Here is a 27,441-nt window from a genome sequence, read left to right as displayed (position 1 = left end):
ACTTCTCATAGTTTTTTTTATGGCTTGTAATTAACTGGACAGTATATGAGCATACACATATTTACAAAGCAAACAATTTTTATTATAAGTAAAATAATACATACTCGTACAATAGAAAATTGTAAATTTAATACATAGGTGCAGAGTAAAATATCAAACTTTCATCAGGGATTTTAATTTATTTAAAGATACATTTTACATGATGACAAGAGAGACACTGCTTGCTCACAGAATCTAGAAATAGTTGTGCGCAATATTTTCTCCACTCTACACACTCGTGTGAAAGCTGCGATTTCTCGCACTTGATACCAAATATACAATTGCGTATTGTAAAATATTAACCACTGATCAGCATAGCGCAAATAATAGATTTTCTGTCAAATGATTCCGCATCGTGTTTCATACGATGAAGACAGATAAAGTGTCAATAAATAGAAAACTGAACACAATGAAACACAAAAGTGTTTTCGGGCTAAATAAACAAAATATTCATTATTTTAGTAAACTCTTATTACGAGATCAAAGATTAGTCTTTTCTTTAATAAATCACAATATCAAAGTTAAGGCACATTTTTAGAAATACAAGTTATTTGCACTTTTCTGACATCAGTCATCAGGTCTGGGGTACAGTAAAACAAGAGTAGGGGTATAATAGAACCAGACAGGACACAGTACAACAGAACATTATAAAATGATATAAAATCAACTTACTTAACAACCAAAACAAAAATTAACCCAAATGAACTACTCTCAATAGTAGTTTATTCAACTCGTTCTTGTGTAAATTGGGCTTTTTTTGGCATGAGTGGGTCTGTTTAAAACGTGAGTGAAACGAGCCCACGAGTATGTCTTTATCCAAGAGATTTTATCTCTTATTATTTTTATTTAAGGTTTTCTTCTGTACTTTAATTGCTACGTGGAACTTTGTAACAGGGGCTCCATATTTTGAAATATTTGGAACGGCGCCGGCGTGTCGTGCTGCGGCAAATGTTTTTGAAATTTTAGATACTGAACCACAAATCAATCTTTATAAAAATTTAGGAACGAAACCAAAAACCATGCAAGGAGATGTTAGTTTTAAAAGTGTCCATTTTGAAAATCCTTCAACGGATGTAAATAAAGGTAAATGCAAGACGAAATGTATTAATGAAATTTTGTTTTTGTTTACAAATTTTGTTGTCTCTCGCATTTGCTGCTAAATATTTTTTCAATAACTAAACTGTAAATTTACATTGTAATTTTAGTGTTTTCAACTGATTAAGATAGATTTTAACCTCGGTCACTGTCGATTGCATTATTAAATTTATTTATTAATTTGTAAACGGTTGATAATTGCGCTGATTTTTTCAATTAATGTCAATGTTCGAAGATGACTTCAGATTTAGAGCAGCTTCCCCAGTTAAATACTGCACCAAGCACTACTTCCCATCAAAGTACTTGCCGTTACACAGTGAGTTTCAAGAAGTAAATTGAAATACAGAAATTTCTTAACCCGTAACAACTGCCAGCCATTTGCTATCAATTTTAACTTCAACAAAAGAGTAGGTGAAATACCTAGGTGTCATGTTTGACAGAAAGCTCACTTTTGTACCGCACTTCGACTAAGTACTACACTATAGGTAAAAGGGAGGCAGAAGAGTTATCATCGCTGACTTGTAAGAAAACCACGATATCCCTGAGAAACGCCGTAGTGTACATAACAATCCTTCGTCCTACCCTGACGTATGCTTCAGTTGTGTGACAGTAACTGAGCAAAACGCAGGCAGTACAAGACCCTCTGGTCCGAACAGCATTCTGTTACTACCGATGATGACGTTTTTCACCTTCGGAATCGACCGCTCAGATCTAACATCCCCGCCGTGTTTGTCCTAATTGTTACTTTTCCGTTTCAAGACCTAAATTTAGCGTTAGAATTTTCTCTAACAATGGGAAAAGTGAAATATTTACCTGTTTTGGTCTTCAAAAATAGCATTCTTTTATCTGGTCTTCGTCGTCTTGGCCCCCTATCGTCATAGCACATCAACCTACTACCCATACTCTCGCCTGATCAGTACCATTTAAAACCAACAGCAGCGGTTTTTCCTGTTTTAAATTAATTAATCGATTAATAAATCTCCTTTAGAAATCGTTCTAAGAGCCGTTGAAAAAGCTCTCGCGTGCCGTTGACTACTATCAGGAAGGCTCTTGGTTTATAGATTTATAAGGTTTTAATATTAAACGAGATCATAAGAAGTCCTTTGACTGTGTTTAGCAGTGAAAGATTAATTTAAGTCGGTAATTGTGCAAAAGTGATGTTAGGTGACGTAACTTTGTCGACGTGACTTCATCACATTTAAACCGGTTAGTTTTCGATGTTTTTCGTCGTTAAATGTTTCCTAATTTAATTAATATATGTACAAGTTATTAGTTATTTCAATAGGAAAAATCATATTAGTTACTTGAGCAAGTGCTTGGATAGAGACGAAGCTTGTATCCAATGGGGTACAGGCCGAGGAACGATCCTGGCGACTGACAAAAGGACTTCGAACGCCGCCAAGATGGCTATTTGACATTGAGTTGATGCTTTTCTTTCGATTGATTTGATGTTTGATGTCCAGATCAACGCTGTTAATGCACAGGGGTAAGTCACGGATCGAAATGGCAACCCCACGACGTAAATCTTGCCCAGGTACTAATTCCATGTCTTTCGGCCACTTTTCAAAAATCATCAAAATTCAAGAACTCTTGTAGTTGGTATTCCTAAGCAGTTGCGTAACTTGGCGTCACACACTTAGGGCCGGTTGCACCAACGTGAGTTAAATTTAACTATAGATTAAAATATTCGAAAACATTGTTATAACAATAGGTAACTAAAGTAACGAAACATTTTAACCTACAGTTAACTTTAACTGGCGTTGGTGCAACCGGCCCTTAAACGCCTCCAATTTTAACTGATTCAATTGGACAGCAATAATGTTACAATGTTTTAGTAATTTATCTTAACAAATTTGGAAGCTTTTGAAAGATAAAGATCACAAAATGATTGCTCGACTGTAAATAAGGTGAGGATCGTTATTTGCAGTTTGGTTGGTTTAGAAAAAGTGGTTTTTCCAATTTTATTTTATTTTATCTAATTTACCTTTTAAAAAACCTAGATAAGTTTGTTGAAACAGAATTACGACATTCGACGTCAGATTCTACATTTCCTCTTTTGTGTCTATTAAAAGGGAGTATTTTCTTCAAAAGCATTTGTTTGCAGTACGTGGAAGAAATCTTTTGCAGTGAGTTACTCCTCGTCGGTCATAGTACGGCCCCCATACTCATTAAAGCTTTTCGCATATTTTCGATAATTGTCCTTACCGTGAAGATCAGAAATTCACGGGCCACAAGTAAAATTTTCTTTATTCAAATTTCACCAACGTCCACCAAAAGGCATTTGTTAAATTCAGTCTTTAATAATTTGAATAACTCGTCCAACGGTAGGGCCTCGTGTAGTGCTTTAATTAAATAAAAAAATTAGATTTTAAAAATTAGATATCAAAAACGCCTTTAACTCACTTTAACGGGATTGTATTCTAAAAGAAGTGCAATGACATACCCCACTTCTTTACCCTTATCTTTATCAATGCTATAGGAATCCTTCACCTTTATTTTTCGGTGATCATTTTATTTCTTCTTCTGTTGGAGCCCAGCAAGGAGATCCTTGCGGTCCTATGATTTTTAGTCTTGCCATTCAACCAATTATTATATCTTTAAATTCTCAACTGAATATTTGATATTTATATGATTTAGCCTTAGCTGATTACCCAGAAGTAGTTTTGTCCGACTTTAAGAAAGTTATCAATTTATCCAGAAAAATTGGTCTTCAATTAAACTTTAACAAATGAGAAAATCTGTTGCTGTTCTGGAGACACAGATTTAAAAGTCATAAAGGAATTTCAAAAATTAGCACCAGGTATTAAAATTTGTGACCAAGGAAGTTTATTTCTTTTAGGCTCTCCAATCTTTGACCAAGGTTTCAAAAACACCGTCGAAGAAACTATGATTACAGTTGACACGTGGCTTATACTTTAATCAAGAACTGTCTTTTCATACCAAAATTTAATTTTTCATTAAGAACAACTCCATTTTGGAAATTTTCTAATTGTGTTAATTCAATAGATTCTTCTTTAAAGTCTTTAGAAAGAATACTTAATTTACGTTTAACTGATTTACAATGGTGTCAGTCCACTTTACCGATTAGATTTGGTGGACTGGGAATTCGCTGCATTTCCGAGATTTGCCTCCCTGCTTTCCTATCTCCAATTCATGATGTTTAAAAGCTTGTTTCTCTATTATTAAATTCAAAGGATAATGAGCTTATTATTCACCATTATGATGAAGCTTTAGCAGTCTGGGATGTAGAAAATGAGAACGAAAGACCAACAATTCCACAATTTCAGAAGAATTGGGATAATATCAATATTCAACGATTAATTGCCAATGACTGAATCTTTAATTAACCTAGAGACTTGGCTCGTTTTAAGGCTTTGCAATGCAGAGAATCAGGATCTTGGTTACATGCAATACCTTCTCCTAATATTGGTACTCTTTTAGATAACACTTCCTTCCAAGTTTGTATTGGTTTAAGATTGGGTTGTAATCTTTGTACACCTCATATTTGCAAATGCAATGCGAAATGTGCCGAAATTGGCATCCACGGTCTATTCCAAAAGCCGTGGTAGATTTTCAAGACACACTGAAATTAATTCTATTATCAACCGGTCTTTGACTTCTGTTCATGTTAATTCAGAAGAACCAAACGGACTGTCTCGGGATTATGGAAAACGTCCAGATGGGATGACTTTAGTACCTGTAAGGCACGTAGCCACCGACCCCCGCGCCAAGGCGTGAGAAAACCCACTTGACCACTGGTCGAGGCGGCAGTTATTTTAGGCAGTCTGTAAGTTAGAATGTAAGAGAGAGGTTGAACGTTGAAATAAACAAGTAAAACCCATGTTCGGATTTAAATGAAATATTCCGTCCTCATAAAAGTAACAACAACACGACAGTACCATAGATTGAAGATCAACCTTTAGTTTGGGACGTTACTATTGTAGATACACTTGCAGACAGTTACGTTTTGAAAACTTCTGAAGTTTCAGGTTTTGCGCGCTGAAATGGCTTGCAAACGCGAACATAGTAAATATAGTTCAATTATTTCGTCAAATTACGTATTTAAAGGTTTGGGCTTTGAAACCTTAGGTGCAAAGAAGCCATCGATTTCATTAATGTCATCGGAAACTGACTTATTGCGGAATCAGGCGATTCAGAATCAAAGAAGTTCCTTTTTGAGAGGATTTCCCTTGCCATTCAACGTTAAAACGCTGCAAGCATTCGGGACACTTTTCCAGATTTCGTATTATTATCGGAAATGTTTGTATTGTAAAACAATAATGTTATGTACTTAAGTTGATTAATTATAAATAAAAATACATACAACGTTTTATTCTATTTTATAATTTCTAAAAGATTCAAACAAATATTTAGTATTCCTTAAAGGAAATCAACTAAAAGTTGTGTTCATGCAAATTTAGTTAGCAATTTTGATGTTGTTAGGGTTACTGTGTATATAATATATGATTTTCTTTAATAAAATAATGTTTGATACCATTGTTTGAATAATTAAACCAACCGTTGCTTGGCAGATTTTTGACAGATCTGTGCCATAAAGCCCAATTTATGCCCTCATTTGGGGGCGTATAAAGACGATTATTGACTAAAATAGAATAAAATATACGAATGTATATTTTACATATCATACCCGACCAACATTTTCAGTACTTAATGGATTAAAGATGAACATTTTACATGGCAAAACTGTAGCTTTAGTGGGGTCCAGTGGTTGTGGTAAATCGACAATTGTTCAACTACTGGAACGCTTTTACGATCCAGCCAGTGGAGAAGTTTCATTCGAACGTGAAGATGTGAAGAATTTGGTTTTGTTTTAGACCAGAGTAGGCTATTTTAATTTTTTTAAATGTTGGTATCGGGGCTATATGTCAAAATAACAAAATCAAAATTGTTCGAACTGCCAGTGTCAAATTTGACATTATTATTAAGTATTAAGGTAAATTAGTTTTAAATTTGTGCAATGTTTACATTTATCACTAAATACACACATTATTGAGTCCTCGAAACTATGAAGTTAATTGGAAAATGATAATGTTTGGCTACATGGTCATGAATTTTGACAAGAAAGTGTAACCTCAAATATTATAGATGATGTATATTGTCATTCAGCCACAGTCTTACCATACTAGTCGCCAAATTTCCATAGCCTACTCTGGTCTAAAACAAAAGTGAATGCACTGTATATTCATTTTGATTGTGACCACTCCCTAGTAACTTTTCAGTTGCTGGGTTATTAATAGGGAATTTTAGATAACACTAAATCCAGTCGCAGTTGGCAACTCTTGGAGGCGCCATTTTAACAGAAACGTCACGCTCACAGAAGACAAAACGGAGAACGACTTGCGCAAACGTTTTTCGACGTACACTGTGCGCATATCTATAAAATTGAGTTTTTGTACAAAATTTTAGAATTCAAAAAGAAAATGCCACGTCGTCTTCTCAAAGTTGGGACCAAACGGTTAATATTGACTTGTTTCGAGACATTTATTGAAGCCAACGGGAAAACAACTCACAAAGACGAACATCACCAATAAAGTTAACTCTATTTGTGCTTTTTTGTTGTACATTTTGGGTAGTAAGTGTTGCAGTTTGATACCTTCTGCCTTTTCATCCCCTGTAAATCATTTTTTTGTACTTTCTGTCTGATTAGTCTTTATCTGAAAATATTTGTATTAATCAATGCTAATTGAAAGTTTTGATTACCTTTAGTAGGTAATCCCCAGGCATTTTTCGCGTTTGTCTTACTGCCAAATGACCATTTCCTTCGTTCTTCATTAATATCGAGAATTGCATGAGGTGAGTTTTTACGTTAACCCACACCACACAAATACAGGGTGTTTGAAAATTGCTAGTACAAAAAAATACTGGTAATTGGTGATGGTGAGTTAAAGTCATCGGCAAAGAAAAATTTTAATAAAAGTCCTCTAGTTTTCGAGATAAAAATTACTAAAAATTGGGTTAAAATTGTTAGTGCCATTGTTAGTTGCCAAAATCTTGCAAAAAAATATGTATTTTTCATATTGTTGTATAGTCCTTCATTATCACGCTTGGTTACCAAGATTTAAAAAATACTGCCCCGCCTGAGGCGTAAAATATGCTGGGATAGGGTTACTTTATCCCTTTTGTTTAAAAAAATTAAAAATTGGTTTTTTGGATTTCTTAGGGCTTCTAGATGCCACAGTTTCTTTTTGTACTAGCAATTTTCAAACACCCTGTATTTAATGTAAAACGTACCTACGAGTATGTATACAGCACACAGCTAAACAGCGCCTACTATGTTTTTCGTTGTGGTCACAATCAAAGTAAATAGATATTACTTATTACTTAGATTTACAGAAGTTGTAGGATAAAATTGTTTTAGTTTTTTTATGTTTTTGGTTTTTGTTTTATTTTTTCTCTCGTTATTGAATTCAGATATTTTGTTGTTTATCGCATGCATTTGTTGCTAAATATTTTTTTTATAAATTGTAAATTTACGTTGAAATTCTAGTGTTTTGAACTGATTAAGATTGATTTTAATCTCGGTCACTGTTGATTGCATTTTTGAACATACTTACTAATTTGTTATAACGATATAAACGGTTGACAGATTGGAGATCGCTCTGAGAGCCGTCGAGAAAGGTCTCTCTCGTGCGAGAAGGTGTAGACTACTATGAAGAAGGCTCATTCAGACACAAATTCCCAAAGATGGTGTTGAATAGATTATTATTCTATCCACGGAGATGCCAACCACAACACTAATGTGATTTATTTATTTTATTTAAAATTTTGAATACAAAGTTACAGACTCACTTTCTAAGGAGATAAGTCAGGTATCGAACAAAACCAAATACAGCACTCTAGAGTAAGGCCGCTTTCGTTCACTTAAATTGAATCGTCCACTCAGCTGTGCGACACGACACGCAATTCGCGTGAACGAAAGCTTTACCTTCCTCTCTCGTATTGTAAATAACTATTATCGCCTTCACACGTGTTTTCAGTGGGTGTGTAAATGTGTCAAAGGTTTCATCAAAGTCTTTAACAACTTTATCTTCAAAAATGGCTACAGCAAAGGTTACATTATTGTTAAAGGTTTCACTTGTTCGGATCTATAGAACAAATACACTGAACATTACGACAATCTGGAAGTCAGTGAAGAAGATGTTTGAATTTGCACTTTTCTAAAGTCTGATCAGAATACGAAATCAAAAGTGTTGTTTGTTTCTGTCGAATATTAAGGAAACAGGTACTACATGGTAAACTTCGTCCAGCGAGAGATTGGAAGATTTTAAATTAACCCAACACTACAAAATGCACTAGAATACATTAATTTTAGAGCATAATTTCAGGCCAAACATGTTACTGCTTGAAGGATATATTTCAAATTTTACGTGCGCTAGCTGCTTCTTTCTCTACGTAGAATTTAGTGACTTTTATGTCAACCAATCTCTCGCTGGACAAACTATACCACCGATCTATCATCGACTACATTTCGACTAAGCTGCATTTTTAATGGCTCCCAGTCGATATTTTTATCAGAAAATGGTTGGACTAAATTTTTTCCAAATATGGTAGAACTACAGACTAAGTTATTCTTATTCTTACCTGTGAAGCTATTGCTGCCTTTCTTTTGTTCGGATTTAGTTCGAAACAACCTGGAATACTCGATACCCCTTTCTCGTCACAGGCTAACAAGAATACAACCTTGCCGCCATTTTTCAACGGTCGTCACAGGTCGCGCGCGGCAAATTCAAATCTACAAAAGTACAAACTCAAAGAAAGACGAACTTGATAGGTGACGTCGACTATCTTTTACATATAAATTGGCCAAATGAAATATGATTAACACGATTATCCAAAATTATCAAAACGGGCTTGGTTCGGGAAGCTTTCCTAACTGCAATGAAATGTGTTATATAAATGAGGAAAACCGCATCTCCTAACCATTTTTGGAGTAGACATAAAGATTTCCAGTTGGTTTTGGTCCACTCCGTTTACGACTTTCTGCCATGCGCATTCTTGTATAAATAAACAAAGGAGGCACATATGTCTCAGAAGCACTCATTGCACAACAAATAGTCATTGCTTTCCTCTTTCTCAACTGGTAACTACTCCAACCTGCTTTTGTCCTTTAGGAGCGATGATAGGTCAAGGTTTATTTACCTTTGTTATCCCCGTTTTGTCGAAGTAAACATCCTGTCTGATGTAAAATTATGTTTCTTCACTATCTCGGCCAGATAAAAACCGTCTGCTTAGGGTTTGCGAAATGTCAGTTAATCGATTCAGACCCGTTGCTTCAGATTTGCGTATACATAATGGATTCTTTTTCAAGAACGCATTCAACCAATCCCTTCTTGTTTTAGTGTTTTAAAGGCTTTTTTCGCACGCATTTTAGTGTCAAAAACAGGAATTATGATTCAGGTATAATAAAAAATGTGTTTTATGTGAATGATTATGTGAAGAGCAATTAAAAAATATAAAACAAAACTAAAATAAATAAGGAAGGTTGAATAAAACAATTATTTAAGTACCCAATTATTCTTTAATAAACTGAACTGCTAACTATTACCTATAAATGCCACAACCACTAAGCAATTACTGTTTTCTTAGACATTTATTGAAACGAAACAAAACTAAATTCTTTAGACAAGATGGAACGAAAACAAAATCCCAATAATAGATATTGGGTGATTCAAAATAACTGTGGATAAGTATGGCAACTATGTACGAAAATTTATGTGGCAACTCTGTAGGGAGGATAAAGTTGACATTTCTTTGACAGTTCATACTCGTGCAATTTTGAAAATTGTCAAGTCAATGTGCAATGGTGTAAAAAAATCAAATGCACGCATATGAAATGTCATACAAAGGTCAACTATACTCCACCCACACAGTTACCACATAAATGTTGGTACATAGTTGCCATGCTTATCCACAATCATTTTGAATCACCCAATATGTGCTTCCTTAAGAAATTGTGTTTTGCAAAAACAAACATATAATACGTCTTGATGTTGCTCACGATAAGAAATATGAATGATATAGGTACTTGTAATTAAAATTTAAATGGATTTTTGAACATTTTGTGAAATGGTCCGTTCACATTGTCTAATAAAAGTGATGGACGGTCAAACTCAACAACACTGCCGTTATCCAAAACCATCACTTTGTCATATTCTAAAACGTAATCTAATTTGTGCGTTATCATAACAACTGTACAACACGCAAATTTTTCCGCTACTATGTTATGTATGTTTCTTTCAGTTTCTTGGTCCACACTTGCTGTCACCTCATCCATAATCACAATTTTACTTTTGCGAATAATCTCTCACGCCAAACAAAGAAGTTGTTTTTGTCCCAGACTTAAATTCGAATCGACGGTACTGATCCTGTGGTCCAAACTAGAAAATAACATTTCTAACTTGACCACTTTAAGTGCATTCCAAATTTCAGCGTCTGCATATTTTCCGGTTAGGTCAATGTTCTCTCGAACTGTTCCCGTGAACAAAGCAGGATCCTGAGAAATTACGGAAACATGAGATCTGAGAGTCTCCAATGGAAGAGTTGCGATCTCTACTCCGTCTATAAATATTTTTCCTTCAAACTTGTGCAATCGCAGAATCGTGGAAATGATCGACGATGTTCCCGCAGCGGTTCTACCGACAATGGCAATCATTTCTTGAGGTTTCACCGTAAAATTAAGATTATGCAAGACATAATTGTCGGAGTCGTAGGAAAGATACACGTTGTTAAATTTTATTTCTCCTTGCTGAGGCCAACCGTCAACCAAAATACCGTCTCCGTGTTCCTGATCTTGTTTGGTGTATTCTAGAATTCGTTCTACTGATATCTCAGTTTCAATTTTGATGTTATTATGGAGCGTGAGATTTAAACATTTCCAGAGGATGGCAGCTTGCGAAAGCACAAGACCAACATGTGCGGCGGATATATCTACAAGATAAGAGTTTTTGCAACAATGTTTCAATAAATTAAATATTCTTGTACCGGTGTCAACTATCAAAAATCGTACTAGTATGACAGATGTAAATAATACGCAGCAAGTCTGCAAAATGCACATAAGAGCTCTTAACCAACATAAAACATAAAACCGAACCGTTCGATGGTGCCGTGCCGTGGTGTGCTGATCCGTGATTTATTGACATTTTCCCTGGTAAATTGCTGGTCTTTTTTTGTGAAATTTGCATCCTGCTCACTGCAAAGATAAGTACTTTCTCATTAAAATATTTTTCACTGTTACCTAATTTGTTGGGAGTGGAAACATTAGCGGCTCTTGGCAGATTGTTATCTTCCTTGTTGCTGCTGATAGCATTTTTTGCTATCACAGCAACCTTATCTATTTTTAAATTCGTTTTTGCTGAACTTGTCGGGTTTCTTGCCTGCTAGCATGGCGGTGAAGTGTCGCAAATGTAACAAATGCATTGGGAAAAATGATGAATACTTGAGTTGTCGGCGTGAAAGTTGCAATGGTTCTTATCATGTTACTTGCGTTGGAGTTACCAAATCGATGTTAGCTACCATGAAAAAATCGGGGGAAGTAAAAACTTGGAGCTGTGGCTTTTGCACTCCTGTGTCTGAGCATGATGGTGATGATGGTGATAAGAGAGCTACTATTTTGCCGCCTCTGTTAATTGATGTGAACTTAAATAATCTTCCGGACAGATTGAAAGATGTGTTATCAGACTTTTCAAAACAGATTTCGGAGAATCTTGCATTACTTTGTTATCAGGTTTCCAACCTACAACATGAAAATCAACTTCTGCAAACTGAAATCGGTAACCTCATCAAAAAAATTCCTGAGAATGTTTCTGCTCATGCCCCGCTTAGGCATCAGCCTCCTTCTTCTACTTATGCTCAGACGTTAAAAACAATTGTAGTCAAGCCGAAAAATATTGCTCAATCAGCTGCTTAAACAAAAACGGATATATTATCCAACTTAAATCCTATCATTGATTCCGAACTTGATGTTGTTAAAGTTAAATCAATAAAAGATGGAGGAGTATTACTGAAGTGCTCAGACCCTAAGGAGGAATTCAAGAAATTAGTTTCTAAGGAAAATATGAAAGAGAATTATGACATTCATGATGTTAAAGTTATTCAGCCACGTCTGCGTATTTCTGGTATATCGAGAGACATCCAGGAAGATCATATCCCGTCGCTTCTGGTTAAACAGAATAAACATATTTTCTCCACTACTTCCCACTGTAAACTAATTAAGTACTCGCCCATTAAGAAACGAAACGACGTCTACCAAATTGTGTTGGAGGTGGATATACTTACTTATAATATGGCTTTGAAGAGTGGGCACTGTATGATTGGATTGGATGGGTGTACCATTTATGATGCGTTAGATGTTACAAGATGCTACAGATGTAATGGGTATAACCATTCGATAAAAAATTGTAAGAATCAAGTTAGTTGTCCAAGATGTGCTGGTAAACATGAGATTAAAGAGTGTAAAGCCACTGATGACATGTTAAAATGTGTTAACTGCCTAACTCACAACACCATGAATAGGGAGGAAACCGACTCTGGGGAAGTTGCTCATGCAGCTTGGGATCACGATCGTTGCCCATGTTACAAGAGGAATGTTCAGAAATTAAAGGATGACATTTTTGGTGATCTAATAAAATAGCAATTAAAAGTTTCTTACTCAAATAGGGTAGGTAATACTTCCCTGCGGACTAAAAATTTACACATCTATTATCAGAATGTAAGAGGTTTGAATTCTAAATTGCAAGAGTTGTCCCTATCTAGTAACTCCTCCCTCTATGATTTTATTGTATTGACTGAGACCTGGCTGTCTCAGTCTGTAATGGATGGTGAAGTATTTGACATAAATTCCTACAATGTATTCAGATGTGACAGAGACTTTGGCACATCCAAAATTAAAAGGGGTGGTGGGGTGTTGATAGCAATCAAAAGTAACATAAAGGCTGTGAAATTGGACACTAGCAACATCGGTAATTTGTCAGAAGTCAATTGTGTAGATTTGGTAGCTGTTGAGGCTATTCTTGGTAACAAGTCCTTAGTTATTTGCGCATTGTACATTCTCCCCCGGGGTCTAAGGTTGACTGCTACACAACACTTCTTGATTTCCTAATTTCGAACAATCTATTCTACGATTCAGACGTGATTTTCTTGGGAGATTTCAATATGCCTGATTACATTCTGTGGTCTCAGAGCAAATCGTCATCTTCAGTTTACACACATTTTTCATGCTTTTGCAATTTTTTTACTTTGAATCAATTCAATAATGTAGCTAATAACATGGGAAAACTGTTGGATTTAGTTTTGAGTAATGGTTCATGTTGTGTCACCAAAGCTAATGATATCCTTCTTAGAGAGGATAAATACCATCCTGCATTACACATCGAAGTTTGTGCTGAATTTTGTGAAAATTTGTACTTGTGACAGCTACAACTATAAAAAAGCTGATTTCCGTGGATTGTATCTGGCATTGTCTCATGTTGATTGGACGGTTCTTGACAGTATTCCTAATCCAGATGAAGGTGTTGACTTATTGTATAAAGCACTATTCTCGATTTTCGACGAGTTCGTTCCCAAGAAACGTCAATCACTTGGTTCATATCCGTTGTGGTTTAATAGGGAAATCATTGGTCTGATAAAAAGAAAGCATAAAGCATTAAAGAAGTACAAACATTCCAGGGCAATTGAAGACTACATTTGTTTTAAGAGCCTTAGATCGGAAGTGAAAACTAAAATAAAAGCTGCATATAGGAACTTTATAGTAAACATGAATGATAAAATCAAGACAAATCCTAAATGTTTCTGGGGATATCTGAATTCAATGAGAAAAACAACTTCAATTCCGGCTGTTATGAATGATAGAGGATTAATAATCAAAGATCCTAAAGATATTGTGAACAAATTTGCAAATTACTTTTCTCAGTCGTTTAATAGAAACAGCATTTCTAGTATTAGTACACACAACCCAACAGTCAATCAAAATGTTTTGTATGTTGACCGGGTAACAGAAAGGGAAATAGTATTAGCGATAAGTAAGCTAAAGAACAATGAAACTGCCGGCCCTGATCAGATACCTTCCTTCCTGATTCGTGACTGTAGACATCTGTTGGCACCTCCGTTAAAAGTAATTTTCAACTCCATAATTAAGTGTTCTGCGTTTCCGGTTAAGTGGAAGGAATCACGAATTACTCCGGTTTATAAAAATGGTGACAGGTGTGAGATAACTAATTACAGACCTATTGCCATTATTAACAACTTTTCAAAAATATTTGAACTTGTACTTTTTAATCGCATCTACAATCATGTTGCACATATGACATCCTTCTTTCAGCACGGTTTTCAGGCCCGAAGATCTACGGTTACAAATTTACTTTCGGTAACGCATTTTCTCCAAGTAAACTTGGACGCTCGTAAACAGATTGATGTCATCTACATGGATTTCTCAAAAGCATTCGATCGTGTTGATCACAAGTTACTCTTGACTAAACTGGATAGTTTTGGTTTTTCGGACAATCTAATTCAACTTATTGCGTCTTATCTTAGTGACATGGCCCTGTTCGTTCAGTACAGAGGTTTTAGTTCCGGGCTGTTTCAGCAACTTTCTGGAGTTTCTCAGGGATCTGTCCTTGGTCCTTTGTTCTTTGTTATATTTAGCAACGACATGACTGACCTCCTGGATGTGCCTTTTCAACTATACGCAGATGATCTAAAAATTTATAATGTCATACAAACCGACGAAGACTGTCTTAAACTACAGCGCAATATTGATCTGATTCAAAACTGGGCAAGAACTAACAACCTTCTTCTTAATATTAATAAGTGTAATGTAGTAAGTTACTCGAGGAGGGACACTATTATCAGGTTCAACTACTCGATTGAAAATTCGGCATTACAGCGTGTTAATGAGTTTAAAGATCTGGGAGTTGTGTTCGATTCCAAACTTACATTTCGGAGTCACGTTGAATATGTTCTGTCTAAAGCGTATAAATCTCTGGGCTTCGTCATACGAAATGGGAAATTATTTGATAATCCACAAACTCTCCTTTGTCTCTATAAAACGTATGTAAGATCTACACTTGAGTACGCCAGTATTGTTTGGTCACCCTGTTACAAAGTTGATATTTGGTCTCTTGAAAAAGTCCAGAGACGGTTTGCCAAATCTTTCATGTATTTTTCTTCTGGTGAGTATCCACAGAGAGGTGTGCTACACGAGACCCTTTTAGAGCAGGTGCAGATTCCATCCCTAGCTTCTAGGCGTAAATTAGCCAGCATTAAGTTTCTCTCAGACGTTTTTAATTGCTCAGTTGATTGTCCCTACTTGTTATCTCAGTTTTCCATCAGAGTTCCCTATTTTAGTTGTCGTAAGCATGGTACCTTCTATCTAGATACTGCAAGAACCAATCTGCTACAATATTCTAGCCTATATCAGATGGTTAAGAATTACTCTGATGTGGAGGGAAAGTTAGACGTTTTTTGTACCAACAGGCAAGAGATCAGAGCACTAAGTTCGTATACAACCTAATCGAGTTTCCATAGTCTTCTCGCCATGAGAATCAGTAGTATTAATAGCTGATCTTTTTCAGTTGACTCGTAATTGAGTTTATACACCTGTGAGTCAGCTTTACAATAATAATAATAATAATAATAATAATAAGTAGAGATAAGAAGCAGAGGTGTACAAATTCTGGTGTTCGTCAAAATCATCGATTAGAATGTTTTCTACTTTAGCGGATCTTATAATTGGCAATGCCTCTGTGGTGGCATTTACGTGACCAATGAACGCGCTGCGAACTGAAATATGTAAATAATATTAACCAATTTTCGGGCGTGATGACTTACTTGAAATTTCTAATTGGTTCAGAATTCTTCCGGTTTTTAGAAAAAATATTGTTGTTGCGAGAGGAAGTGTACCAAATACTAGGGAAATTATGAGAAATGTTATGTTTACGGATCCCATTAGTATCGTAAATCCAATTGTTCCTGCAAATGTCTAAATTCAACTTATTAAAAAACGATTTAATCATATAAATTCTCACTTCCAAAGCCAAGTACATTGATAAGGGAACTCGTTCGTCAACGTATAATAAATCCTCCGAAAATCTATTTAAAATGTTTCCAATGTAGTGTTCACTAAAGAATTGGGCGGAAGCGTTTACAACTTTTTCGAAAAGCAATCTGTGTAAACTTAGTGAAGCCTTTCTGGCAAGCAGGTAAAATATACCAACTCTCAAGAATGACATTATTGCCATTGTTATTAAAATGATTGGAAAAATATAAATCATCTGGTGACGCTTTTCATATATAATCTATTAAGAGCCGTTTTGATTTCCAGAAATTATTTCGACCGGTCGAGTTCTTTTTGCGTATTAATCACCACGAACGCCAGTGAGTGGTGATTACGCTAAAAGAACGAGACAGGGAGAAATAATAATTTCTGGAAATCAAAACGGCTCGAAATAGATTCAGCTAGAAAATCGCATAAATAAAATTATTTATAAGTGTGTATTGATGAATAAATGGCCGCGTGATATGATTTCCGGAAATCAGTGTGTTGTGTGATGTCCATGGTGATTTCCACTAAATGATCGTCTTATTGGTTGCTAAAGTAAAAATTACAAAATTTGATTGGTTATAATTTTATGAATGCGATTTTCGATTAAATTTTTGTAACTGTCATTTGTATTATTGTGGATTGTATTATATAAAATTTATAGTGATTCAACTTACCAATTATTTTCTAATTTGTGTAATACATTTTTTGTAATTAGGACTACTCCAAATGCAATGCAAATAATGGTAAACATTACAGAACCACCACCATGTGTTATGAATTTCTTATAAATTCCCAAGTTTATTTTTCTCGGTATTATTTTTTCTTCATATATGTTTTTTTCTAATTTTCTCCCCGAAAGCAAATTTGTCGTTTCGTAAAAAACTTCTTCAGTCACATCTTCGGGTTCTTTTCCTTGATGCTCCCTCCAGGTAATTGCAAGGCTTTTAATTTCTCGAGATAACAAGTTTCTAGATGAATTGGGTATTGCTGTTTGTTCTTTTAAAATGATAACATTATCAGCTCGGGCAATATGTCCTGGGTTCTGAGTGACCAGAATGACTAACTTGTCTTTCAACAATTCTTTTATACATTTTTCAAAAATGTGGTCCCCAACAAATAAACTTCACTGTCTCGATAAACAGCACGTGCTAAGTTTATTCTACTTTGTTGGCCTTTGCTCAAGTTCACTCCTCTGTCAGCTACGATGAAACCATCACCTCCAGGAAGAGTTTGTAAATCGTGTAGAAGAGCACACGTTCGAAGAACCCTCAGATATCGCTCTTCGTCGTAGTTTGTTCCAAATAAAATATTTTGCTTAATCGTCGAGGCAAATAACCAAGGCTGTTGACATGCGTAAGAAATTCCACCATTGACGCTCAATCTTCCAGCAACTGACTCGTACTCTCCTAATATCACTTGCAAAAGAAAGGATTTTCCACTTGCAGTTGAACCACTTATGACAGTCAATCCATTACAAATTTCAAAGCTGACATTTTTTAATATTATGCGGTCTCCGGAATGCACGTCTAAGTTTGATAATGTGATTTTCGCTGGACCTTTGTCTTGATTTTTATGTTTAGATGGCGATTGGCCATCTACCGTTCTAAGAACTTTTCCAATTCTTCTAAGGACTGCTATTAACTTTATCACTTCCTGCATACCTTTGGGAATTGATCTTTTTAAAGCGACAGCTAATGATTCCATACTGGTAATCAAAAAGAAGATGGTCTCAACTTTGATTTGATTCCTAACCATATGGAGCTGATTATAAAGAAGTAAGTTGATGCGTTCAAAATGGTTTCCGAAGTGGCGAATTTAGCGAAAAGCAATAAATATATTTTGTAGATAAGGCAAACTTCTTTTCTAGAAAGGTGACAAAATGTGATAAAATAAATTTTGTAGGAAAAATCAATGTTTGTTAAATAAAAGTAGAACCTAAAATTTCCAAATAATCCACTGGAGCGGTTATAATAAAATAGTTATTTGCATATCAAAACCAAAAAGTGCATCTTTTTGGCTCGAGTCTGGGTATTCTAGTCGAGGTGCAGCCGAGACTTAAAACAGGCGAGGACAAAAGGCACTTTTTGTATCTACTTTTTTCAAATACTTAGATACATTTATTAATACATATTAACAATTTCTTTATACTTAGTATTTTTATCAGCTTGCCAACAAAACCAGAAGTTTACTATTTACTTATTGACATAATTTACGGTGACAGGACATTTATTGCAATTATCATATGCGATGTCTGGCGGCGAATTAGACATTTATTCAACACTTTCGCTGTTGTATTAGACATTATTTCTTCATTACGTTGTTGTTATCGATTATGTGAACGTTCATTTTCATAAACTCTAAAACAACCTTTACATTAATAACCTTACTTTTTACTCTTGACATGTTTTTGTCTTTTTTACTTACATATTTGAATTCAAAAAATTGTGATTTGTGGCATAACGAGTAGGCAACATATCAAAGCGATTATTTTATTACACTCAGTGCAATTAACTCAAAATTCAAAAAATGTCAGCGTGACTGACACAGAAAAGTTTAATTTTTGAATGTCAGTCACCAATCATCATAACACTAAAAGGTGGTTTACAGAGATTTTGTTAAAGTGACAGAAAAATACTGCCCGAAATTTTAATTCCGCAACTGTACTAAACAGAGCAACAGGTGGCGGCACGGTCCAGGGTTAGAAAAGTGCGTACGAAAAATTGCGTCCGAAAAAGTGTTAGGTACTTTTCGTCCGCATGGGAGTACGTAAAATTACCTTTTTCCTTAAGAGTGCCTAAAAATGTACATTTTTGACACAAGCCAACATTGTTTTCATGATAAATTCCTGGTCAAACGAAAGATGCGCCTTAATTATAGAAGTGCAGTCTACTTACGTTCTAATTTTAGAAACCTTTTTCCGATAACTATCGCCCCAAATGTAGCACTTTGTGTCATGCATAGTTGTCATGCCATCGAACATTTCTTTAGTTGCCTGATACCTGAGATCTGTTTCCATTAAAGTTTTGATTTTCATTGCCGCCAGTATTTTGGCCAAAAACACTAAAAAGTAGATTAAGACAATAGGTATTTAGTTTCGGGTTGTGCCGCGGTCGCCAGACAACCGCGGCACAACCCGGAAAACAATAACCCTATTGACAACGGCCGTGAAAACCTGCATTCGATTATTGGTATTTAGTTTCATTTTTATTTACCTTGAATTAACATGATGATGCAAAATAAACCAATTAAAATGGCAACTAAGGAACCAATTTCCATGTAGACTACGTAGCAATTAATTGTAGCGTGTCAAAATGCCACTATTCGTTTGGCCGGGGTAGGAGGTCAAGAGGTCCTACTTTTGCTCGCGGGACAATTAGATCGCTGCTCAAAGACCTGGAGTTAGCAAGATAACGCACGGCACATGACGACGCGATGCGCCCACCCTGCCGTAACCTTTTTCGGGACGCTCATTTCGAGATCATTCAATTTTGTTTGTGTCGTCAGTCAATTCATTTTTAGTTTATCGGTTCAGCATTCAATTTTTGTTTATCGTTTCGCTTTCAGTTTCTTTCGCGTTTCACTTTCGGTTTCATTTTAGAGTTTTCTTTGGTGGAGACTGTGCCAGCCATTTGTGGGGCGGCTGGAACCACACATGTTGGCCCCTAAATTTTAGGCTGAGGTGGCTTTACGCCTCTAGGCTGTCTAGCTGCGGCCTATCTTTCTATCGTTCTCTTTTTTCTTCTTTCTCCTTTCCTTTTCCTTCAATTCTTCTCTTCTTCTTCTCAGCTCAGGTAACCGTACGGCAAAGTTAGGCCCGATTCCCTTTTGTTCCCGTGACTTGCCGGGAAGTTATCTTCTTCTCTTCCTTTTCCCAACCTTCTTCCTTTGTTCGTGGTGTTCAACCTTTTGAGATCCTGCGGGAAATGGCCGTTACCATCTATCGTGAGATACGCGCGGACTCACCGACACTTTACCGCTTCAACACCTGAATTTCCCGGTCGGTGATATCCAATGTAAACAAACCGGCGCCATGATCGTCCATCTGTCAATTTAGCGCGCAAGTGTAGAACCGCCGGAAATGGTCATCAAGATGCGCTGTTCGTGCAATTACCGGGACGCCTTATTACAGCGGAGAATAAGGTCCAGCGATTTCGTATTGCGATCCTAGATTCGGGGGTAACAGAAAAAATCTATCGCGAGCGGAAATTAGGGGACTCGGTCGGCGACCGCCGAGCGGGCGGCTGTGCCGCAAGTCGCGAGCTGCGAATCACGTGCGTGGCGTTCGGAATCCGCAATCATCCCCGAGAGCGGATTGCCGATCGCCATGGTGCTTATCGTCCGGCGCTGCCAGGCTTCGGGGCCGTCGAAGAGCCCGAAGATTTACCGTACCGATTACCGTTTTACCGTTTGCCGTCTTACCGTGGTCGAGAAACCCCTCGTCGTCTAGTGAGATAGAGGGGTAGTTCGAGCCAAATTACCGTACCGTACCGTGAAGGAGTACCGGAAAGTCCTCCTTCAAATTATCGTGGAGCACCCCCTTTCAGCGGAGAGGAGTTGTTCGTGGAATCCCGTATCGTCGTTCTTCCAGTCATATCGTAGTTCGCTTATGATCCGTTTTGTGAGGACACGTCAGGATCACGCTGTGGTGCCGCGCCTGGTGTCGCAAGTGTAGTCGAATCTCGGCGAGACCTAAGCGCATCGGGATCATCTGCGGATATCGTTTTTGGATCAAGTTTTGGAAGTACAGTTGTTCCTTAGGACCGTTGGTCGTTAGGGCCCTTGTTCGTCAGGACCGTCGTTCTTTAGGGTGATCGTTCGTTAGGGTTGTTCGCAAGGACCATTGTTCGTTAAGGATCATCTTTCGTAGAGGCGTATCGTTCAGCATCATTTCGTTTCCGGCCAAGAAATTTTCGAAAAACGTCAAGGTCACGCCGTGACGCCTTCATACAGGAACAGTACCGTACCGCAAGCCGAAAGGACGCTATTCGAGGAGACAACATATCCGGCATAAGATAAGTCGTCACATTTTTATTGCGGATTTGCGAAAAATTAAAGAACGCCTCGAATTTCCCACTTCTCACGTTAACAATTTTTGTATGTTCATAATTTTTTTGAAACTTAGCAAATGTTCAGAATTTTTTTGTAAAGACCTTTTCATTCAATTTTCATAGTCAATTTTAACGTTTCGGAACTTCACCGATTTTAAACTTTCCTATCAGGATCAATTTTAATTTCGTCAAGGTGACACCTCAATCTTGACCTTGGGTTTCATTAAATTTAATTTCAATTATTAGCTCGATCAGAAGGAAGTCTAAGTTCGGGAGGTTTCCCATCAACAATCAAAACACCTTTTATTTACTCGAAGAATATCATGTTTAGTTTAAGATTCGGTCACATGTGAAAGAAAAGCTTTTCTGGTTACGACCAAAGTAATTATAAGGCCATCTAAGAGTACTGGTTCCGCATCTTTCAATTTTCATCATTTAGTTACAAGCGAACCGTTGTCGCATTCGTGTGAACCAGTACCGAACCACCAAGACTGTTCTGTGAATAATTTTGCCACAACCGAATAAACCAAATTTTTAATTAACGCTCAAAAAGGAATTTGTTTTACACTATCCCCGACGAGTAAAACTGAGCACTTGTCCCGGCAGCTGGACAAGTCTAAACCCAGCTCAAAAGAAAATTGCCTGGCGCCCATTTTTTTGAACCCACACCCTTTGCCCCGAACCCCACCCCCCCCTGTCACTGACGTATTTTTGGTCGAAAATCGAATGGAATCGCACCAGAATAAAGTTGCGTGGAATACACAAATATCAAATTCCTTGACATCTCTAGTGACTAAAGTGATTATTTTACCAACAGCTATGTTGTCAAATTGAGATAAGTTCATCTTTATCACTTTTCTGTAAATTAAGGAAGTTAATCCTGTTCGCATTTTAATACCAATAGCTTCAAGTTTGAGTATAAAATTTGCATAATACAAAATTTGTATAAACTCAACAACAACAATGGCACATCCGAAAAACCATGCTTCAGTTTTATTAATGTTGTTGTGATTGTTGGTAAAATAGGATATAAAATTCTTTACAAGTTTTGGTCGCACAATTCTGCAAACTGTAACGGTTATTTATTTATAACAGTGTTTCTGGAACAACAACATTATTATTATTTGAATGACTTGGGTAACTACGACCACGAGATATTCTTTTCCAAAACAACTCCACGAAAGTCGAAGCATTGATGGATCTTTTTGAACTCTTTGATTATTCCAATTTGTTTTTACTTTATCTCCTAATTTTTGGGACTTCAAAGATGAAAGTACTTCGTAAATGTCAGCTTCATTTTTGACTCCTTTTATAAACACATTTCTCAAGTGGCTAAGTTTTAAGAAAATTTTTACAGTCAATATTAAAAACAAAATTCACTTACATGAAGAGACATTTTAAGAAGAAATTGGTTCTTTGTTCTGGGTTAGACACTTTTTGTTTTCCTTTCAGATGGTTCATTATCCAACATTTACTAAAGACACGACGATTAAAAAATGAAACCTACGACCTTGACTTGTGTTTGTTATCTATGTAACTATCTACTCGTACCTGCTTAGTCATGAAAATATTTTAGTTTTTAATTGTTATTATTATTTACATATTTCAGCTCGCAGCGCGTTCATTGGTCAGTAAAAATGCCACCACAGAGGCACTGCCAATTATAAAATCTGCTAAAGTAGAAAATATTGTAATCGATGATTTTAACGAAGACCAAAATTTGTACACCTCTTCTTCTTATCTCTACTTATACAGGGTGTAACAGAAATAAGTACATTAATTTTAACCAGTAACAGAACTCGTCATGATGAACAATTTTTCTAGGTTTTTCCAAATCGGCAATTTTGTTTAGCAATTTCCCCCCATAAATTAACGAGGCGTTTGTGTAAACCTTCTAAGCACAGGTTCTAATAATGGGCAGTATTTTGATTTCATAAAAATGCTTAGAAACGGTCGTCACATTTATAGTCACTTCTGGTCTCCAGTGGCGGGTAGCGAAATTTTTGGAAAATTTTAAACAATTTTAAATCATTAACGAGAACGTTTACGAAAAAAAATTAGAAAAGTTGTTACTCTTGATGATGAGTTTTATTAACAGTTAAAATTAATGTACTTATTTCTGTTACACGCTGTATGTTGGTTAAAAGCTCTTATGTGCACTGCGCAGACTTGTTATGTATTAGTTACATCTGCCACACTAATACGATTCTTGATCGTTGACACCGGTACAAGCGTACAAGAATATTTAATTTGTTGAAAAATTGTTGCAAAATTCTCTTATCTTGTAGATTATATCCGCCGCATATGTTGGTCTTGTGCTTTCGCAAGCTGCCATCATCATAAAATGTTTAAATCTCACACTACATAATGGCATCAAAATTGAAATTGAGGTAACATCAGTAGAACGAATTCTAGAATGTTATAAGAAGCCGATGTAGTATTACATCCTGCGAAGGCATGAATAAAGAAAAGATGCTCTTTTTTGATATTTACAAACTTGTTTAAATATGTATTCGTTGAATCAACTCATTATTTCTTGGTGATTTTAAAAAGTACAATTCTTTGTCATGTGGTGATAAAGCTACTAAGTAATACTAATAACACTAACCCATTAATATCTTCTGCTATGAGGAAAGAGGCAATCTACAGCTTATTGTACAATTAAATGATCAGCATCACTTTCTGCTTGAAAGAAAGATAAATCTAATTTTGATGCAACATATTTTCCTTTTTTTTTCGGAATTTTTTTTATCAAAGGGTATAGTTTTTTTATGCCATTATAATCAGAAAAAGAAACTCTAACAGAATCAATAATAAAAATTATAGGTTACCATTTGAAAAATAAAAGTTGCCCATTGCCCATAAATGGGTAGATGGTATAAAAATTATATGCTCACTCAGGTTTGTAGTGTTTTTAGAGCCATTTAGTTTCTTGTATATTCTTTTTCATTTGGGTCATCAATAGCAAAGTTATAGGGTGGGCCGTTTGTTATAAGACAGCCTGTATATAAAAAAAATACGAAGCACGTATTCCTTGTTTCTTTTTAATTTTTTATTTAAATTTTATATCTACAATTTGAAAACGATAGGCAAATTAACTGTGTAGCTTTGGAGAAACCTGGCCAGTATAGCAATAAAAAAACCCAAGGAAATGTCAAAAAACGCGTTATCGTTTTCCCAATATCGATAATGACGCCGATATTCACTCGATGACAGATATTAGATCAATAATTTCTGACCATTTTCACGGTGATCGAGATAAATTGTATGACTTCCTACAAGACTGTGGTCAGGCATGGGCTTTGTGTCGTCCTTAAAAAGTTTTAATAATTTCATACGTGGAATCAAAATTAAAAGGCTCAACCAGAGCTAAACTCGTTTTAAAAAATTCTATAATTTCGAACAATTTGACGACTGTTTAATTAATTTATTTGGAGGTAAACGCAATTTTTCTCAAATGTTAGAAGAACTAAGTTCCATTCGGCAAAATAAAAATGAAAACGTACAATCGTATTATTCATGAATTGGATGTTTGCAAACTCTTCCTTTCAACAAAATGTCCATACAAAATCCGGACGAATTACAGGGTCGAATCGCGATGATTAATGAAATTGCACTTCCAAGATTTATTCTTCATTCCAATGCAGAAATCTCAAATGCTCTAAGGCCGGTATTTATAGTCCGAATTTAAGTTAGACTCAATCTTGAGACAGACTCGAGTTCCGATTTGTGTCTTATAAACAATATTTGAGCATTGATGAGCACTCAAGTTTGACTCAAGCCCAAGTTAGGGGTTAGGCAGACTCAAGTCTTGCTTACATGAGTTTAGAGGTCCAAAATTGTCTCTGTACTGTCTGACAGTTGCTGTTTTCCTGTTTTTTGTTTCGTTTCAATTATATGGGTAGGCACTAATGTTCAAATTTGAATTTTAGATGTAAGCATTAAATACTTATTTATCGCAGGATGGAAGATTGTTATGACTTTATTTACGAAGAAGAAGTTCCAAATACATATACGTCAACAACGTATTTTGAATACAGAATACAGGCTATTTCACGAGTGATAATGAGCCTAACGGAAAAAAAAATGCATCCCACAATATATTTTCAAAAAAAGCCGGAAATTTTAATTTCAGTAGCCAGCTTTTTTCGGAAATGTGGTGTGGGTCTCATTTTTATTACGTTAGGCTCATTATCACTCGTGAAATACCCTGTATTGTATTGGTTCACAGTTTTTCAATTGCTGGGCCGTGCGTACTGTACTACTCTCTGGTTAGCTATTGTACTGGTTGTTAATCCTTTCCTAAACACTATTTTTTCGTTCTACCAAAACTGTATCTGCTTTTTATTTTCTATTGCCATATCTTCCATATCGTGTATGAGAGAAGCCAATAGAATTTTCTCCTCTAAACTGCACGGGATTTTCATTTTGCAAAAGAATTCAAAACAACTCGACTCAAACGAAACTGGAGTAAGACTCAAGTCTAACTTTTACGAGTTTAGCCGAAATAATGAGTATAATACGGATCTAGACTTGAGCAAAACTCAGGACTTGAGTACAACTTACCCAAGTTGAACTTGAGGGGTGTTGGTCAGTAGCGCGCCGCGGTCAGTTTACCCTTTGCTAGAAGTTTGACGGCCCCAAAAGGTACAGGACACTTGCGCGCCAATGAGGGATTAAGATAATAGAATACAGCTATACCGTTAAACAGGTAGGACTACTTATTGCCCTTTGCATTGCACATGTTTCTTTTCATCTTGCTATTCTTAGTCAAATCTGTAGGTAAAGTCGGGTTGTTTTGTGGAATTCTGAAATTTGAGAAAATCTTCAGGGGGTGGATAAATAGAATAAATAAAATTCGAAATATGTATAGGAAGCGTTACAAATATGTAACCAATTTAATTAAGTTCTATATGTAAGAATAATGCTATCTACAGATTTGATTTTGTAAAAAGTGTTTGTTACCAATATGGCAAGAAATAATATAAATATTTCCCCTAACATTTCAGTGTTTTATATAAATCTGTTACCTAGGTGCGATTCGCAGGTAAACTGACCGCCGCGCGCTACTGACCAAAAGCTTATTACTACTTGGCGCGCAACTGTCCTGTAGGATTAAGCCCACCCGTAGATTTTTCTGACCGCGGCGCGCAAGTGACCCATGCCCGAACTTGAGTTGCCGACTATAAACACCGGCCTTATAGACTCTTATTAGCGATTCAAAGGTATAAGTAAATGAGACCTACCTATCTTGTAGAGGACATTTTGGGGCATAAGGAATGGTCCTCTACAACTTTTTTTAATAGGACCGAACTTTGAAAACGGCTTTTATAACTACGTAGTTGAGGTGTAGTCCGAAAAACTACGTTTCTCCTAACATTTAACGCTGTGTTAATTCAACTATTGAAGCTATAATTTTGATTTTCTGTATATTTACACTAAAAAGTACAGCGCTTCCAACAGTGAATTGAAAATTTCGCAAATATCGATAGTTTTGAAAATAGTATATTAAGTATAAAGAACGGTAATGACAATGTACCGATCGAAGACAATTGTTTGGAGGAGGAGCTTGCGACGACTCCAAAATTGTCTGAAATCAGTACAATGCGGGTAATGAATAAACTTTCAGCATTTGCTTTTGCTTAAAATTTTGTAGGAATTACTTAAATTCAGATGAATAAAACTATAAACAATCACTTAAGCTTAAAGCAATTACTACAGTCACAAGCAAATGCTTGAGAACAAAGCTTTTGCTTATTAAATTCTAGCAAATGCCGAAAATCCTATGAATAAAGGTAGCGATTGCTTTTTCTTAATAAGCTATTGCTTGTAAATGTCTAAGTTAGTTCGACCCCAGCCTTCAACAGATACAGAACACTTTTTTTATTTGATTTTACATCGCTTGCATGCAGTTATGGCGGAGTACATGATGAATATCCGTAAACGTAAATTTTACAAAGTGCGAAGAGAATGCAGTGAGGATGATTTTCGGAAATTATATCGGTTTCATCGTAACAATGTTGAGTGGCTGGCAAACTATTTCAGAATTCCGTAGCTGAAGAACTTGGTATACATCAAAGCACTGTTTCCAAAGTGAATGTATTCGTCATGGAGAGAATTTAAGTAAGGCAGACATTTGGATAAAATTCCCAAAATCAACACAAGAAATTGTTGAAGCAAAACAACAATGGTCGCAGACTA

General features: G+C 36.0%; 1 protein-coding gene and 1 long non-coding RNA gene across 2 annotated transcripts in view; one reads left to right on the top strand and one right to left on the bottom strand.

Annotated features, from left to right (window-relative positions):
- Positions 1 to 27,441, top strand: part of LOC138129408 (uncharacterized) — a 202,861-nt gene that overhangs the window by 159,487 nt on the left and 15,933 nt on the right. The window lies entirely within an intron of this gene.
- On the bottom strand, positions 11,489 to 18,119 carry LOC138129389 (uncharacterized). Its single transcript, XR_011159218.1, has 3 exons — positions 16,176 to 18,119; positions 15,085 to 16,129; positions 11,489 to 14,845 (listed from the first exon to the last, which is right to left on the bottom strand). It is a non-coding gene; the product is annotated as an uncharacterized lncRNA (long non-coding RNA).

Source organism: Tenebrio molitor, chromosome 4, assembly GCF_963966145.1.
Source record: "Tenebrio molitor chromosome 4, icTenMoli1.1, whole genome shotgun sequence".
Lineage (NCBI taxonomy): Eukaryota > Metazoa > Arthropoda > Insecta > Coleoptera > Tenebrionidae > Tenebrio > Tenebrio molitor.
This window is presented reverse-complemented; position numbering and strand designations above follow the sequence as displayed.